This window comes from Suncus etruscus, chromosome 13 (genome assembly GCF_024139225.1).
Source record: "Suncus etruscus isolate mSunEtr1 chromosome 13, mSunEtr1.pri.cur, whole genome shotgun sequence".
NCBI lineage: Eukaryota > Metazoa > Chordata > Mammalia > Eulipotyphla > Soricidae > Suncus > Suncus etruscus.
This window is the reverse complement of record NC_064860.1, coordinates 21,085,505-21,102,976: the sequence shown is the minus strand read 5'-3', so window position 1 is coordinate 21,102,976 and position 17,472 is coordinate 21,085,505.

Here is a 17,472-nt window from a genome sequence, read left to right as displayed (position 1 = left end):
TTAATATATCTTGAATATTAGTTCTTTATCAGGTGAGTGTTGGGTAAATATTTTCTCCCAGTCTGTGGGGTGCCTTTGTATTTAAATAGTTATATTTTTTGTTTATTTGGTTTTTTTGGGGGGACATACCTGAGAGTGCTCAGGGTTTATTCCAGAGATCACTCCTGGTGGGCATGGAGTACCATCTGGGGGTGTTAGTGGATTGAAACTGGGTCACCTATGCATAAGGTAAGCACCCTCCTTACTATACTATCACTCCGTCCCCAGTCATAATAGTGTGTGTTTGTGTGTGGTTCAAGAGTTTGTGTGTGTGTGTTTGTGTGTGTGTGTGTGTGTGTGTTTGGGTCACATCCAACAGTGCTCGGGTTATTCCTGGCTCTGTGCTCAGAAGTTGCTCCTGGCAAGAATGAGGAACCATATGAAATGCCAGGATTTGAACCATCCTCTGTCCTGATTGGCTGCGTGCAAGGCAAACATGACTGCTGTGCTATGGCTCCGGCCACACAAGAGTTTCTTAATTTGATGTAGTCCCATTTGTATATATTTGGTTCTATTTGCCTGAACAATAACACAGAGACATTGAAGATGCCTCTAGACACAATATCATGAAGGGTTCTGCCTATGTTGACCTCAATGTGATTTTTGTATTCAGTTCTGATAGTATGGTCTTTTTTTGAATTGACTTTTGTGCATAGTATGATAGGAGTATGAGTTAATTATTTATTTATTTTTTATTTTGGGCCACACCCAGTGATGCTCAGGGGTTACTCTTGGCTGTGCACTCAGAAATCACTCCTGGCTTGGGAGACCATATGGGATGCCAGAGGACAGAACCGTGGTCTGTCCTGGGTCAGCCACTTACACGGCAAGTGCCCTACAGCTGCGCCATCACTCCAACCCCTGAGGTTTTTTTATTTATTTTTTAACATGATTGGTCAATATTTCCAGGAGGATTTTCTCAAGCCATTCCTTGCTTCACATGCTACTCCACTTCTTTGTTGCTGATTAGCCATCCATGTACTGCATATATTTCTGTGGGCTCTCATTTCTATTGTACTGGTCTAAGAACTGTCTTTATTACAGTACCACACTTGATAATACTACAGTACCAGAAAAGCTATACTGTATAATACAAAGTGGCGTACTACTTGGCTATAAGAAAAGATGTAATCATGCAATTTGCTGCTATGTGGATGGACCTGAGAAGTGTCATGCTGAACAAATAAGGACAGAGGACAGTGTCAGAGACATAATGAGCTTTCTCATATGTGAGATATAAAAATCATAAGGGAATAACAAATTTCAAAGGCAAAAGTGCCTGAGAACTGGTCTATGGAACCGAGCTTGCCATGCGAGGTTAAGTAAGGGGTTGGGACTCTGGTGAAGGGTATGGGGGTGGAACACTGTATGTATAAACCCTATTCTTAACAGTATTGCAAATCATGCAAAACTGTATATATTGCTTCAAGTAAATTAACCTCCTTTTCCTCTTTCTGTCCTTTGCTACAGTTGCTGTTGTATGGTTACAGAACGGGGGACTTACACTTCCAGTTGCTGTGAATCTGGGATTGCACATACCTGGCTATGGGATATCAGCTGGCCCTGGATTTCCAGGACTATTATTATGGTTCCGGGCTGACACCTAAAGATATGGGGGTACCACTGAGGACTTCACCATCTAAGTCAGGTGCTTAACAATAGAGCCATACCTCCAGACCCCATACAATTTTTAAAGAAAAACAATCACATGATTCACATTTGAAAAGAAAGTATATTACTATATATTCATGAGCTTACCTGACATTTTGAGGAATTCTAATTACTCCTGAAAAATAAAACATTTTAACACTTTAAAATGTCCATACATATATGTAAATATTTGAATATAAATATATTTTGACTGTTATTTAGTGACATCTTAACAAACTAAGTCTATGATTTTTTTTTTACTCCCAGTTAACTTTGGCTCCTTTATTGTTCATTAATCTAGTAAATATTTACTGGATTTACCATGCACTAGGATTGATATTCAAAATACTATAGTCCATCAGAAAGATATTTGAATATAAATATATTTTGACTATTATTTAGTGACATCTTAACAAACTAAGTCTATGATTTTTTTTTTACTCCCAGTTACCTTTGGCTCCCTTATTATTCATTAATCTAGTAAATATTTACTGAATTTACCATGCACTAGGATTGATATTCAAAATACTATAGTCCATCAGAAAGATAAGGTAGTTATCTTATTCTAGTGGTTGAAGATTAAAAGGCATACCAACAAATAAATGAGATCAAAGTTTATTTTTTAAAGAGTGAAAGGCTTTAAGAAAATAAGCATGGCTGGGGACTTGCCATGACAAGAAACCCAGCAAAATCTCTCTGAGGAGGTGTCCCTAGAAAAGTAGTCCTGTCAATCAAATGCAATGGAGAAGTCAGAATAACAGAGAAGTGCAATGTCCCTGAGGTAGCAATAAAGTTGGGAATATTCAAGTAGATCTGGGACTGTGGCTGGATCCCAATACAGAGAGTTGAAGATGGTGATGCCATTAACAAGAAGCAAGGAAGTGAGTGGGGAAGATGGTAGGAACTTGGAAAAGTCAGGAATCTAAATTCCAAACTATGTTTGTTCTGCTTAAGCTTTGACCTAAAGAAAAAACAACAACAACAACAACTAACATTTGCACAAAAACTATACATCAGAGGCTTCTAAGACAAATCAAATGTAATATATTGTATGTGTGCAAGCTATAGGTCCCAGCAGATCATGGTCCCCCAGAGTACTGCAAGGTGTAGCCTTGGTGGCTCCCAGAACCTTTGGCCCAACCTTCTCCTGAACACTGAATGAACAGTCAGCCTGGGCCAAAGATCACTGAGAGTTCTAAGAACTTGAGGAACTGCTGGAGAAATCACAATAAAAATATGGGGTGGGAGTATCCACAAACAACCCAATAATGAAAACATATCAACAGTAAATGGTTCCAGTATTTCAGATTTTTGAGATCCAGGTGATAGCAAAGAATAAGAATCTCAGGGACTGGAGAGATAGCTCAGCAATAAGGTATTATTAGTCTTGCATGAGATGGACCTGGAAGAAATCCAGTTCAATTCCTTGCATCCCATTTGGTCCCCAGCCTGCCAGGGACAATTTCTGAGTGCAGAGCCTTGAGTAACCCCTGAGCACCATTATTTTTTTAAAAAATATCCTCAGCAATGATATCATGAATTAACTGACTGCTATCAAATACAAGCAAAGGGCAGAGCCTGTTTTATATATTATTTCCAATTATAATTGCTCTCAACCCCAACACTAGTAAATTAAATAATGCTTATATCCAAAGGCAACATTTATTATAGTACAGTATAAGGTAACGGAGTTGATTTGAATATAGTCACTGACAAAGGATGACATCTCAAACAGTCATTATTAGACATCACTAAGTGAGTAATCACTAAGAATACTAAACTAACTCTTTTTTTTTTTTTTTTTGGTTTTTGGGCCACACCCGGTGATGCTCAGGGGTTACTCCTGGCTATGCGCTCAGAAGTCGCTCCTGGCTTGGGGGACCATATGGGACGCCGGGGGATAGAACCGCGGTCCGTCTCCTAGGCTAGCGCAGGTAAGGCAGGCACCTTACCTCGAGCGCCACCGCCTGGCCCCTAAACTAACTCTTAAATGCAAACAGAATATAAACCAGCAATCAATTCCAGCTTAAATAACTTTCCTGCCAAACATGGGCCAGAGTTTACATCAGTCTAGACTCAGGTCTACTCACCTTAGAGTTTGGATTAGATACACAGTGTCCAAGATATCTTAAAAGTATGGAAAGTTTTCTGGAGCACACCACAAAGCCAGATCCATTGGAAAGCCAGCCCAGAAAGTTCTAGTACTTGCTACCAATCCTCCAGAGAGAACCATCTCTAGTATTTAGGTAAAGATAGGTTTTCTATGACACCTACATTCTGGACTTGCCTAGAAATTACCCTAAGAATTTCTTATGCATGTAAAAGAAGGAAATATGCATGACTGTTTGGGCTACCAATGATTCATGTGAGAAGAAACCAATGACTTCTTTTGTTATTGTTTAAGCCACACTCTGCAGTGCTTGGGGGCTTGCCCTGTGTTTGGAGATGGTACTCAGTTCTCCAGTAGGCAAAGTATAAACTCAGTCTGATGAGCTATCTTCCTGGCTTCCTAAAGCATTCTTAATGTCCATCAATCATCCATTCTGGCAAATTGCAATATTGCAAACACACGGAATACAGTGTATTTCACTGTCATAAAAGCAAATTATAACCATGCACATCTACTTTATTAGTATCCAAATTATAACCCTGAAGAACAACAAGCAAAAGAACATATGAGTGCAATTCAAATGGCCCAAAGAAAGCAAATGAAACAAAACATTTCTCTTTAGATAGGTAATTGGGTTCAGAGGTCTTTGGGGGGGGAAAATGGGAAGTAATAAACAAAACTCAGGAAAATATAAATTGTAACATGTAAAAAAGTGATTATTTATAGTAACTCAATGGGTGATGTTAGTTATTAGTTTCTAAAGCACATATACACATAACACATATATCCATCTATGCTATACATGCATATACAAGCATGTGTATATATACCAGTATGACAGTGTTTAACACACATACAAAAAAACCATTTAACAGTTACAGACTGAGTGTTATAGATTTCTACTAAAAATTTGTTGTTCATTTCTACATTAAGTCTAGAACTACAAACTATCAAGGAACTGTGAAGGAACTAATCTGAACTAACTATGAAGCCTTAATGGAAAAGAAGCAAAATTATCTATCCATCCATTCTTTCATCAAGTTTTTAATTATAACATTAATTAGCATAGCAATTAACTCTATGGATCAATTCTATGGAACTGTTATTCACAACTGCAATTAAAACTGCAGATTGAAAATTCATACTTGTAGGCACTGTGATTTGCAATATGGTTACTGAAAGGATATCATATAGCCACTTATTCAGTTCTTGTCCAGAGTGATATTTCCACTGATTATTGTCTTATGACTGAAACTCAAACATCAACGACTTTATAACATCTTATCTCAGTGATTCAGTTAAGAAAAAACAGATAGCACTTAAAAGAGTGTACAGTCCTCAACAGACATGCAATAATCATTATCATTTTCATAAGATAAAATATACTAACTAGTAATGAGATCAAGAATAAAAAACAGGGCCCGGAGAGATGGCACAGCGGCGTTTGCCTTGCTAGCAGCCAATCCAGGACCAAAGGTGGTTGGTTGAATTCCGGTGTCCTATATGGTCCCCCATGCCTGCCAGGAGCTATTTCTGAGAAGACAGCCAGGAGTAACCCCTGAGCACCGCTGGGTGTGACCCAAAAGCTAAAAAAAAAAAAAAGAATAAAAAACATTATTCAAATATAGTGGGTTTTTTTAAACTATTTTTAAGCTACTTGTTATTCAGGTAATGTATATTATTAAAACAGAGAACTAAACTTTATCAGCATTCCATGATGACATGAATATCTCCTAGTTGCTGCTCTAATGTTTGTTTTTTTGGGGGGGGCCACACCAGAGATGCTCAGGGCTTAATCCTGGCCCTGTACTCAGAGATCTTGGCAGTTCTCCATAACCTACACGTGGCATCAGGGATCTAATCAAGATTGGCTGCACACATGGCAAATGTCTCAACACTTTACTATTTTTTGAGCCTTGACCTATCCTTTTCCTCCCCCACTAGACTATATTTTCAATACTGTTATTTTTTTTTAGATAACTCTAATATCTCTGTTGTTTTGGCATGTTTCTAGAATTCAGAAATTTAAAGATAAAATAACCAAATTTTAAAAAAGTTATCTAGACAGGTTAATAGAGAAATGAAGAGTCCAAAGAAAAAAGAGGAACACAGAAATTATCCAGCTTAATAAAAAGAAAATGTATGGAGGGGCTAGGGGAATGGTGCAACAATAGGGTCTTTGCCTTGCACGTAGTACAGACCGCAGTTCGATTCCCTGGCATCCCAAATGGTCCCCTGAGCCAGGAGTGATTTCTGAGTGTCACTGGGTGTGTTCCAACCCCCCCCAAAAAGTACATTTATTCATTTCTAGCCGATGAATAGCTTTTCTGCCTTTTATTTTCTAGTCTACAGTTCCATTATAGTAGAATAAAGTGTTGAGTGTAGATTTTTTTTTTTTGCCAGACTGAAATATTCATTTGAAAAAATTGCAAACAGATGCAGTGTATTATACTACAAAGAAAGGTCTCAACATCAGAGTTAAACATGTGTGCAGGGTTGGGCAGGGAAGCAAGGACAGAAGAAGCATGTAGCCACTGGGCCTGGCAGGGTGGCACTTGGTGAGACATGAAGCCCCGTTAGGGAAAGGATCTGCATAGAAATCTGGGGGAGGCCGGAGGTTAAAAACAAAGAGAAACTGAGCCACCCAACCCCTTCATCCACCCCCTAGATGCTGGCTGCAAGTGGAAGCCTCTTTGAACACTCACCCTGGCTTCTCGGAACCCCTTGTTAAGTCCCAGAGAATAGTTAGCTGCTGCTTTTAGGGCAACAAACCTGAGGTAGTGGAGGGATCCTCTGAAGGATCTGGAAAAGCCCCTACATGACAACCCAAGGTATTTGGGCTGGCATGGCATGTGCTGATGCATCCCAAGCATCCCACAAGGGGCTCATACGCCAGGATCACCACTGGCTTTCAGGAGTGTACTGTGAATATACCCCCAGTGCCAGCTGGAAAGAAAGCAGTTTCTTCCAGGGGAGATCCGAGTGAATGTGGACTAGTGTTAAGTTCTAGGCAGGAATAGTCTTTCTTGGTGAATACAATATCAACTGGAGGGGGGGCTTTATAGTATTGTTGTTTTTTTTTTTAATCAGGTTAAGGATGTTTTATTCTATTTCAAGTTGACTTTATTTTAGGAAAGCAAAATAGCTTTATTAAAAGAAATTTACTTAGAGACATGTTAAGGGAGAGAAAAAGACATACACACACAAGAGAGAACTCAGGCTTCTCAAAAGGAGAAAAAAGCCTTTTTAACGTCCTTTTTAATGAAAAAGGCCATTTAGTTCTGTCTAGTATTATTTTCTGTATTAAGGGGCTCATGTTTTAAAATTTTTTTATTGCTTGTATACATTATCAATTCGTTTGTATAAATTAAGCCAATTTTTATCATGGCTTAATCCTATTTAATCATGAAGAACACTTATTATTTATTGTTGAATTCAGCCTCTTGACAAATTCTGTTATAGTCATAAATGTTAGGTCTTAGTGTAAATTTGGCTGATTTCGATCACTATTTTATAAAATGAGTTGTGATAAATGTACTCTGACTTACATTATTTTGTTTTGTTTTTGAGCCACACCTGGCTGTGCTCAGGACTTATTCCTAGCTCAGGTGTCATCATTATTCCTGGAGAAGCTGAGGGAATCATATGTTGTGCCTGGGATTAAGCTCAGATTAGCCATATGTAAGGCAAGCACCCTGGCTCACTGTAATATTGTTCCAATACTGATTTGTTACAAGAGTTTGTAAAAGACTAATATTCACTATTGATAGTTTGTATAATTAAACTTAAAAAAATCTAAGTATATAAACCTTCAACATAAAAACAAAATCAATTGAAATAAAAATCAATACCTCCTACAATCAAGTACTAATGAAGTAAAATGTTTTGGGTAACTTAATCCAATTTGAAAATGCACATAAAATATTATTTGGTTACAAAAATATATTTTTGGTAATTTAAAAATTCACTCTTTTTGGTTTTTTGTTTGTTTTGGGTCACACCCGGCAGAGCTCAGAAATTACTCCTGGCTTTGCACTCAGAAATAGCTCAGTGACCATATGGGATACCGGGATTCCAACCAGGGTCCATTCAGTGATGGCCGCATGCAAGGTAAATGCCTTACCGCTGTGATATAGCTCCAGCCATAAAATACACTCCTAATGGACAAAAATACATGTACACCATATATCAGTTACAGGGCTAATAACAAAGATAAAGAACTCACAGAGATAACAATAACAAAAAATAATTCCAACAAATCATGAGGATAGAATAATCCATATCCCCAGAAAAGATTTATGGGTAGTCAGTAGTTATTTGAAAAAACAAAGTTCACAATGCTTATTATCAGGGTTATGCAAATCAAAATGATAATGAAAAATTATTTTAAACTCGTAGGACTGACCTATATCAAAAAACCTGGAAACAATCTGTATTCAGGGGATTTGGCAAGAAAAGAACCTTTACTTATTGTTCAACTGAGAATGCTATACTCTATGGAAAACAATATGGACACACACACACACACACACACACACACACACACACACACACACACACAAGAACTACTGCACAACCTAGAGATTTCATTTTTGGCATCTACCCCAGGAACACAAAAGCATATATACTTAATAATATATGTGCACACTTATTTTCCTTTGCAGTTCTAAGTACAATCACAAGGATATTAAAACTCCAGTCACAAGGCTATTGAATCTCCCATCCACGTGTCCAAAAACAAATGAAGGATAAGGAGATTATTGTCTGTATACATAATGGAATACTACGCAACTATAAGAAAAATATTAAATACTGCCTTTTACTACCATGTGGGATGGAGTTAGAAGAAAATGTTTTTCAAGTGAATAAGTTAGAGGGAGCATAAATACTGAGGCCCATGCATATATGCTATACAAAGAAACAAAAGAAGGAAACATTTATAGAATAAACAACACTTCCAGGGGTCCTCAAACTTTTTAAACAGGGGGCCAGTTCACTGTCCCTTAGACCATTGGAGGGTCTGACTATAGTAAAAACAAAACGTATGAACGAATTCTTATGCACACTGTATATATCTTATTTTGCGATGAAGAAACAAAACAGATACAAATACAATATGTGGCACGCAGGCCATAGTTTGAGGACCACTGATTAGACACTGATTAAAGAATTTATATAACTGGGCAGTGGGAAGAAAGGTTCTCTGGATAAGGAAGAGTCAAACTAGAAGTTATAGAAGCACAATGGGGGTGAGTCTTGCATTTTGCTAATAATAAATGTGTAGTAATACTTATACCTCAAAAGCATAAATATTCCTACTGTCACCAAATTTTTCTATAGTAGAAAGAAAATTCTATTTGAGGATACTTGTTACATTAGAATTTTTTCTAAAGTACTAAAAATCTTTCTACTAGGATTTTCTGAACATCAGCTTACAAGGAGTCCAGGAAACTTATTTTTATAAATATATAAAAAAATCATTTTTTCAAGTTACTTTAATATATCTCACAACCCACACAACACACCCATTATAGATGATATCTAATCCCACTCAAAAAAATCTGTTTACTGAAAGAATCATATCTTAATAAAATAAATATCTCAAATAATACTATTCCAATTTTCCTCTAAATTTATCTAAAAATCCAAGTTATCATCCTCTAAATACTTTCAGTCTCCTGAAAGGAATATAGACAAACACTAAATATAAATTACATAAATATCCAGTACTAGTATTCAGAAAACACATGCTAGTACAGCATTATAAAATTACATTCATTTAAAAACTAATCACAATTAGTTTTGTAAAAATCATTAAGAAGCTCATCACAATCAAGATAATTATTATGTAGATAGCTTTGCTTTTCAAAAAGTGTGAAAAGCCTGGAGACAATATGCTAAAATGAAAATAATATGTTCCTTTCAAACTTTTGTTAGGATTATTAAAAATATAAATTATATAAAATAAATCAAAGGATTGTTATAAAAAAAGAAGAGAGAAGTAAATCTGTAACTAAAGACTTTGGGACTTCATTAAAAACTGAAGCTTTTACATGACTAGTAGTTAGATTTCCTAGTACTTTCTAGAATTCAGTATTTATATTTTAAGGCAAATGCAAGGCTCCTGTAATATAGAGTGCTGTATGGGTTTGCTGTATGGGTTGCCAGTGGAGAGAGGGGTGAATTCAGTATGAATAGTCCCAATATTGTGAAGGTTTCAGCATTCCATTCCACATTTTTTGTTTTATTTTGTTTTTTTTTTTTCTTCAGGTCACACCAGGCAGTGCTCAGGGGTTACTCCTGGCTCAGAAATCACCCCTGGCAGGCACAGGGGGCCATATGGGATGCCGGGATTCGAACCACCGTCCTTCTGCATAGAAGGCAAAATGCCTTACCTCCATGCTAGCTCTCCGGCCCCTCCATTCCACATTTAAACAACTCAATAGTCTGCAATTACATGAACTAGAGTGAATAAAGTCACCTACTCAAAAACTATAGGTGTTTTTAGTAATAACAATAACAATAGCAACAACAAAATCAAAACCTAGGTCAATTTATTTGGGATAAATTATGCAGTAGAAATGTCATTAATATATACATATTATATATTGTATATATTATATACAATGTCATAAATATATTATATAATATATACAATATATAATATATAAATATTATATATAATATATAATATGTATATATTAATGACATTTCTACTGCATAATTTATCCCAAATAAATATATAATCTTTGGCAGAGAGCATACTCTCACAAGTGTCAGATCCCTGGATTTAATGTCCAGCCCCCATAATACCTTTTACTTGTACTCCAATTTTCCATCTCAAAAGATGGAAATTTTTTACCTCCAATTTTTCCATTTCACTATTTTATTGGTATTCTTTTATTTGGAAGGGAGTGTCTCCCAAGTGGTGCTCAGGAAGTTCTGGAGCTGATTCCATAGGAGGCTCTAGGAACAATGTGCTGCTCAGTTCTGCAGTGAGGTTATTCAGATCACCCAGCAAGGCTGGAGGCCTCCATGGTCTCTTAACCCTTTTCTATCTCTCAGGGTCTGTGTCTATCTTCTAAATATTTTTCTAAGTATATACAAACGAAATGGCAGTTTTCTGTCTATTCCTGTATTTTTCATGTCTTAAAACTCCTTGATATTCAATTATATTTCACTCATAAACATAAAATTTTATCACTGTATCACAATGTCTTGGACTTAGTATTTAATGGTACAAATTTATGGTTCCCAGGTAAATAGCCAGTGTTGAAAGAAACTTCTCCCTACTTCTTTTGGTACTGAACAATGTGTTAAATTCCTAGACAGAATTGCTGGATCTAAGATTTGTGCATTTCTATTGACATATTGTCAACCTCAACTTTAAAGAATCATCAAATAAAAATTCTGAATAGGATTCAGTTTGTTTGATTGGTTTTTAGGTCACTGGGGGCTTTGCTCGAAGTTTACTCCTGGTTCTGTACTCGGTGATCACTCCTGACAGTACTTAGGAACCATGTGGGCTGCTGGGGATTGAATACTGGTCAGTTGCATGAAAGGCAAATGTCCTAAATGCTGTACTCTAACTCCCACCACTTGAGCAGTTTTCAAATTCAAGGTTTAGTTATATGCATATTCCTTTCTGGAAACTTTATGTTTAAACCCGAATTTTTTGCAACAAGTTAGGAAACTCATGATAGACTATCAAATGATTCCATCAGCTTTCCCAAACTTATTCTATGGGGACAAAACATAGATGTGTACACAGACACCTAATTGAAAAAAAAATCCAATCATGATGATTATAATGGGTTTTAAACTGTTCTCAAAGAAAAATCAGATCTTCTGCCTAATCTATCAGGTAGCTTTCATTTCCATGTTTGTTAACAGCTTACCCTGCATTTCTTTTAGTCAAATGAACCTCAGTGGGATAGTAACTGTGAAAACTACAGATTTAGCAAATTTGGCAAGTCAGCTTACTCAGACCTTATGTTAAAGTAAGTTATGGCCCAACTTTGCAATAAGACAATTACTCAATATGCCAGAAATAAATAAAGCAACTTCAACTGAATCTATTACCTCTCACCTAAAATATTCAAGCATCCTGTTCCTACCTTACTGGTAATACCCATATTAAGAAATATTATCGTAGATGACCCCTCAAGGAAAGATTGAAAAATATTATATCTTATCAAATAAAGATCCTTATATTGAATTAAAATAATTGTTCTCATTGTAAAGAACCTAGAAGTTGGAAGAGTTTCATGAAAATTAAAAAAAGAAAAAAGTAGTCCTTCAACTAACCATTCCAATGTCTACCTCATTCTGGTGACAGAGTTCCAAGACTCCTGGGGACATTTTTAGAGTTCCCTTTAAATCAATTAAGAGAAACAATTCTCCAGAGTGGGGATGAATCTTGAGACCTATTTCTTGGTGACCACAGCCTATCCCTGTACTTTCTTAAGTACCTTGAAGTATTAGAGTCCAAAGTATTAGAGTCCAAAGAGTAGGAATTTCCAATATACCTCCAAGGATCTCTGAATCCATTGCCTTTTGTTTATTCCTTTTGAGAGATATCCATTCTTTTCTCCTTAGCTCCTCTGCTCCTTAGTATTTATTTGGTTAATATTTCTGAGGAAAATATCATATTAGAATTTCTTACCTCTCCCCAAAAGGAGAGGAATAACTCTAGAAGTTGCTTTTACAATTAACAAGTTCAGTCCAGTGAATTAAATGAACCTTCAGTATTTTTATTTGCCATCTGTTGAATAATATTTGCCATCTGTTGAAGTGATCTTAGAGACACCAATCACTTGTCTCTATTGAATCAGATACCACCTTTCTTAAAGGTAAATTCTACTGTTGTTAGCAAAATCTCTATATTTTATTTAAAAACAAAACCCCGACCAAACAATAAGGATTGGTCAGGATGCCATGACCTTTAAGATGAGAATTTAATAAATCCACCTGCCCCCATACATTCCAATGGCAAAATTCTCTAGGGGAAGGAAATGCCCTATTTGCCCTGAAACATGGGGAAACCATGCACCAGCTAGTTATGAAATACTGTAACGAAAAGAATATCCTCCTTACCTGCAGTTACTGTTTGCCAAAGTGCAAGGTGATGGAGGGTAAGAGCTAGAGAACAGTGAGTAGGAAGCTTGCCTAGTAAGGGGTCTACACTGGTTTGATCCTTGACCCCCCCAACCCTCCCACACATACACACACTGATCATGGGAAGGATTTCAGAGTGCATAGCCTGGAGTAAGTCCCAGCACAGCAGGGTGTGGCCCCCAAACAAAATAAAGCAAATCCAAATATCCGAAAATGCGGAATGGAGTTTTTATTCCACAGGTGTCCATTCCATAGAGAAAATGACACTAAAGTTCCTAAATATAACCAGTACCTGTGAAATTGTGTATGTGTGTGGGGGGGTGCTAAGCCCAAGACTGACAGGCAGTTTACAATAAATGCTTATCAAGCTGAAAAAGCCCTTATTATTCTAAAAGTGGCCAAAACGGAAACCGTCAAACTGACAAACATCTGGTTTTGCCTGGATCATGTGTTTTAACAACCTGCCAACCTCAGCTCCTCAAGTTGCAGTTCTGAGCTTGGACTCTACTAAATGGAAAAATGTCCTGATTTCTAGAAGGTGTGGTTTGTTTCTCGTATAAGACGGTAAACAGTTTTCCCTGCAGTTCAGTCAGTCCGGCCTAAAAGCCAGAAAAACTGTGTGCAGGATGCCACTTGCACCTGGAGGTAACACTTGCAAGACGTGCCAGGCTGTCCCGCCAACAAAAAAAGTCAGAGTCAGTCCCTGGGTAGGGCGGGCAGGCTGCATGCAAGGTGCAGGGGTGCCAGGTTTTTGCAACCGGGTTTCCAGTGCACAGAATGGAATTCCCCCCAAAATTAAGTCGGACACCACTCCCGCCAGGGTTTAAATGCAAGCGTGGCCCCTGGCAAGCTCAGGACAGTAAACCGCTTGCACAGATCTCCGCTTGGTTTCCCATGCACAGTTTGAAGGCGCGCCTTGTGCACCCCTCAAACATGGGCCACCACCCTAGAAGGACGCCATCGGTGGGGCAGGGGATCCCCGAGCCCCACTCTAGAATCTGACTCCAACTCAGCCACTGCTCAGATGGCTCCGGACCCCCCCAAAAAACCCTGGTCTGCACCCCCAAGTCCCCACTCACAGCAGCCGGCTCCGTGCAAGGCCCAGCCAGGGTGGGAGACTCACTGGGCACAGCCAAGTAAATGGAGGATCCTTAAGTGTAAACAAAACGCGGGGTGGCCCGGGGAGCGCCCTGGGCTCAGGGCGTGGCGCGGAGGCAGGCGGGATCTGGGCGCTGCTCCAGCGAGCCCCATTCTCCAAACTTGCAGAGACGCCTGCAGACCACGCCCCCAAGACCTAACGCCCCGCCCCTATAGGATGCCACGCCCCTAAACCCGGAGCCACGCTCCCTGGAGCAGACCCCGGAAGAAGCCCGCGGTGATCTAAGACCAGACTAGTCCCATCCCGAGCCCGCCCCCTACTGGTAGCTCCGCCCCCAGAGGATGAAGCCAAAACACTTCCCAAGCTATTCCTCGCCTAGACCGCTAAGTGCCCAAGTCCTGCAGCCACGCCCCGAGCTGTCAGATTCCAAGGAAACTGGATCCAACTTTCAAATCTTAAAGGGCTGGAAGTTGAACTCTGAGCCCTGGAGGGAGGTGAAGGCTAAGGTTGGGCTGGTGCAAGATGCTTCTAAGGAAGATTCTTATTTACCCTGCACAGCCCTCCCTAATAGGACTGTTGAGTTTACTTCCTCCCCATTTTTGTTTGGCCTTTGGCCTTGGCAGAAGGAGCTGGCTCAGGGCCCAGGCCTTTATCTAACTTTCATTTCCCCTAGATGGGAGGCCAGTTGATGTGGGAGTTGGGGAATGAGGGAGGGACTGGGGTGCTTTATTTTCTAACTGGGGGCGTCCAATTCCTTGGATTGGCTCCTCCAATATTTCTCATACTTAAAGGAGTTCTGGTGTGTGCTGTTCCAGGAGAGAAGTACCCAGAGCTGTAAGTTTCTCCATCATACTAGGAATCCGTACAGGATGGAGAAGCATTAAGTTCTCTCTATAGTTGGCAGGGCTCCTTTTTTTTATCTGAAGGAAGTTTGGTTGAGGGAGTGCCAATGAGTTTATGAAATTTTCCATTTCACTCTGCATACTTGATCCCAGAATGTGTATCACAAGATATTAAAAAGAAATCATAGACTATATCTTCTTTGAGGAATTGTTTGATCATTTCTTTCTCCCATTTTTTTGAATGGGTTTAGATGGGTTTTCTTCTTGCTAAGTTTTATCAAAGTCTTGTATATCTTATATATGAACCCCTTTTTTGATCAGTATTGGGTGAATAGTTTCTCCCATTCTGTAGGTAGTCTTGTATCCTATCTTGTATCTTGTTTATCTTTGCTTACACTTGCATTGCCAGTGGTATTTTCATTCTTTAAACTTTGATGTCATAGAGTGTTCTTACTACATTTTCTCTATGTACTTATAGTGTCAATTCTGATATGAAAGTATGTAATCCATTTTGATTTAATTGTTGTGCATGGTATTATAGCAAGGTCTGAGTTCACTTTGTTGTTTTTTTTTTTTAAATTTAGTTGACCAGTTTTCCCAGTACCACTTGTTGAAGAGGCTTTCCTTGCTCCACTATGTATTTCTTGCCCTTCATAAAATACGACTTGATTGTATACCTGGGGGTCAATCTCAGAATATTCAAGTCTATTGTATTGATCTAAGGGTCAGCTTTTATTTCAATACCATTATAGTCTTTATTTAAATGTTTTAATGACTACTGCTTTAGAGTACAACTTGTAGCTGGTAAAGTGATGCCTCCCATCATCTTTTTTTCCCCAAGGATTGCTTTAGCCATTTATGGACATTTATTGTTTCAAATGAATTTCAGAAGTGGCCTATCCATTTCTTTGAAGAATGTCATGGATATTTTTAGAGGGGTTGCAATAAATCTGTACAAAGCTTTGGGGAGTATTGTCATTTTAATTATGCTAATTTTCCCAATCCATGAACAGGGTATATGTTTCCATTTCCATGTGTCCAATTTTATTTCTTGAAGTAGTCTTTTGTAGTTTACTTTACATAAGGCTTCACCTCTTAGGTTGATTTCAAGGCAATTGAGTTTCTGTGGCACTATTGTGAATGGTATTTTATTTTAGTGTCTATTTCTTCTCTATAATTATTTGTGTACAACAAGGTCATTGATTTCTGTTTGTTAATTTTGTAGCCTGCCACTATGCTATTGGAATCTATTGTTTCTAAAACCTTTTGGCAGATTCCTTAGGATTTTCTAAATATAGTACCATCTCATCTGCAAACAGTGAGAGCTTGACTTCTTCCTTTCCTAACTGGATCCAATATATATATATTGGTTTTTGGGTCACATCTGGTGTTGCAAGTCAGCCCCTGAAGAGGTTGACTGATGGAGGGATGAAGGATGAGGTCTTTCCCCTCCAGCTCGGAGCACGCATCTGCCACCTTGTCCAGCCGACGGTTCTGAGGTGAAACTGCAGGTAAACAGCTCGCAGACAGTCAGGCTTGTGGAAATATTAGCTTTATTCGGTGGACAAGACTGAAGTCCAAAGACTCAGCATAAGTTCCAGCCCAAAAGCCCCTCGCCTTCCACAGACTCTTGTTTTTATCCCCCAGAATCAGGTACCACCCAATGGTGGGATCAGATACCACCCAATGGTGGAAGCAGAATCAGGTACCACCCTAGGATGGGGACAGAACGCCAGGTCACACCCTAAGGTAGGGCACAATCAGGGTAGGGTCAGCAACATAATAATCCCCTAAAATATTTACATACACAACAATTGGGCAGTGCTTAGGGGTTATTCTTGGCTCTACGCTCAGAAATCGCCCTCAGTAGGCTCAGGGGACCATATGGGATGCCAGATTCAAACAACCGTCCTTCTTCCGGCAAGGCAAATGCCTTGCCGCTGTTTTTTAAATTTTTTGTTTGTTTTTTGGGGGTCATACCAGGTGGCACTCAGGGGTTATTCCTGGCTCTGTGCTCAGAAATCACTCCTGGCAGACATGGGACCATATGGGATGCCAGGATTTGATCCACCCTTGGTCCTATGTCTGCTGCTTGAAAGGCAAATGCCCTACAGCTGAGCTATTTCTCTGGCCCCTGATGTCTTTTTTTTTTTTTTTTTGGCTTAATTGTTAAGGCAAGTAATTCCAGTACTATATTGAATAGAAGTGGTGAGAAAGAGCAACTGTATCTTGTGCACAATCTTACAGGAAATCCTTTAGTCTTTTTCCGTTGAGTATAATATTTGCTATTGGCTTGTTGCAAATAGCCTTGACCTTTCTCTGCCATGCCAGGCCACGTGGCAAAACCCGCCCATTTCTGGAAGGCGTCATGGGCGGATATCACCTGCTAGAACCCTCCTATTTCCTAGGAGGGGTCTGAAAAAAGGTTACATAAGGCCTTTTGACCAAGGGGATTAGGCCCTTTTTCTAGCATGGAGAGGTATGAGGAAAAAGACATGGCCGAACAAGTTAAGATGCAGGGCAAGCTAAGGATAGAATGCATAAATGGTTGAGATAGACCACACGTGTGGTGGATAGGGTATGAATAAAACTGATACTTTCTGATGCCTGTCTCT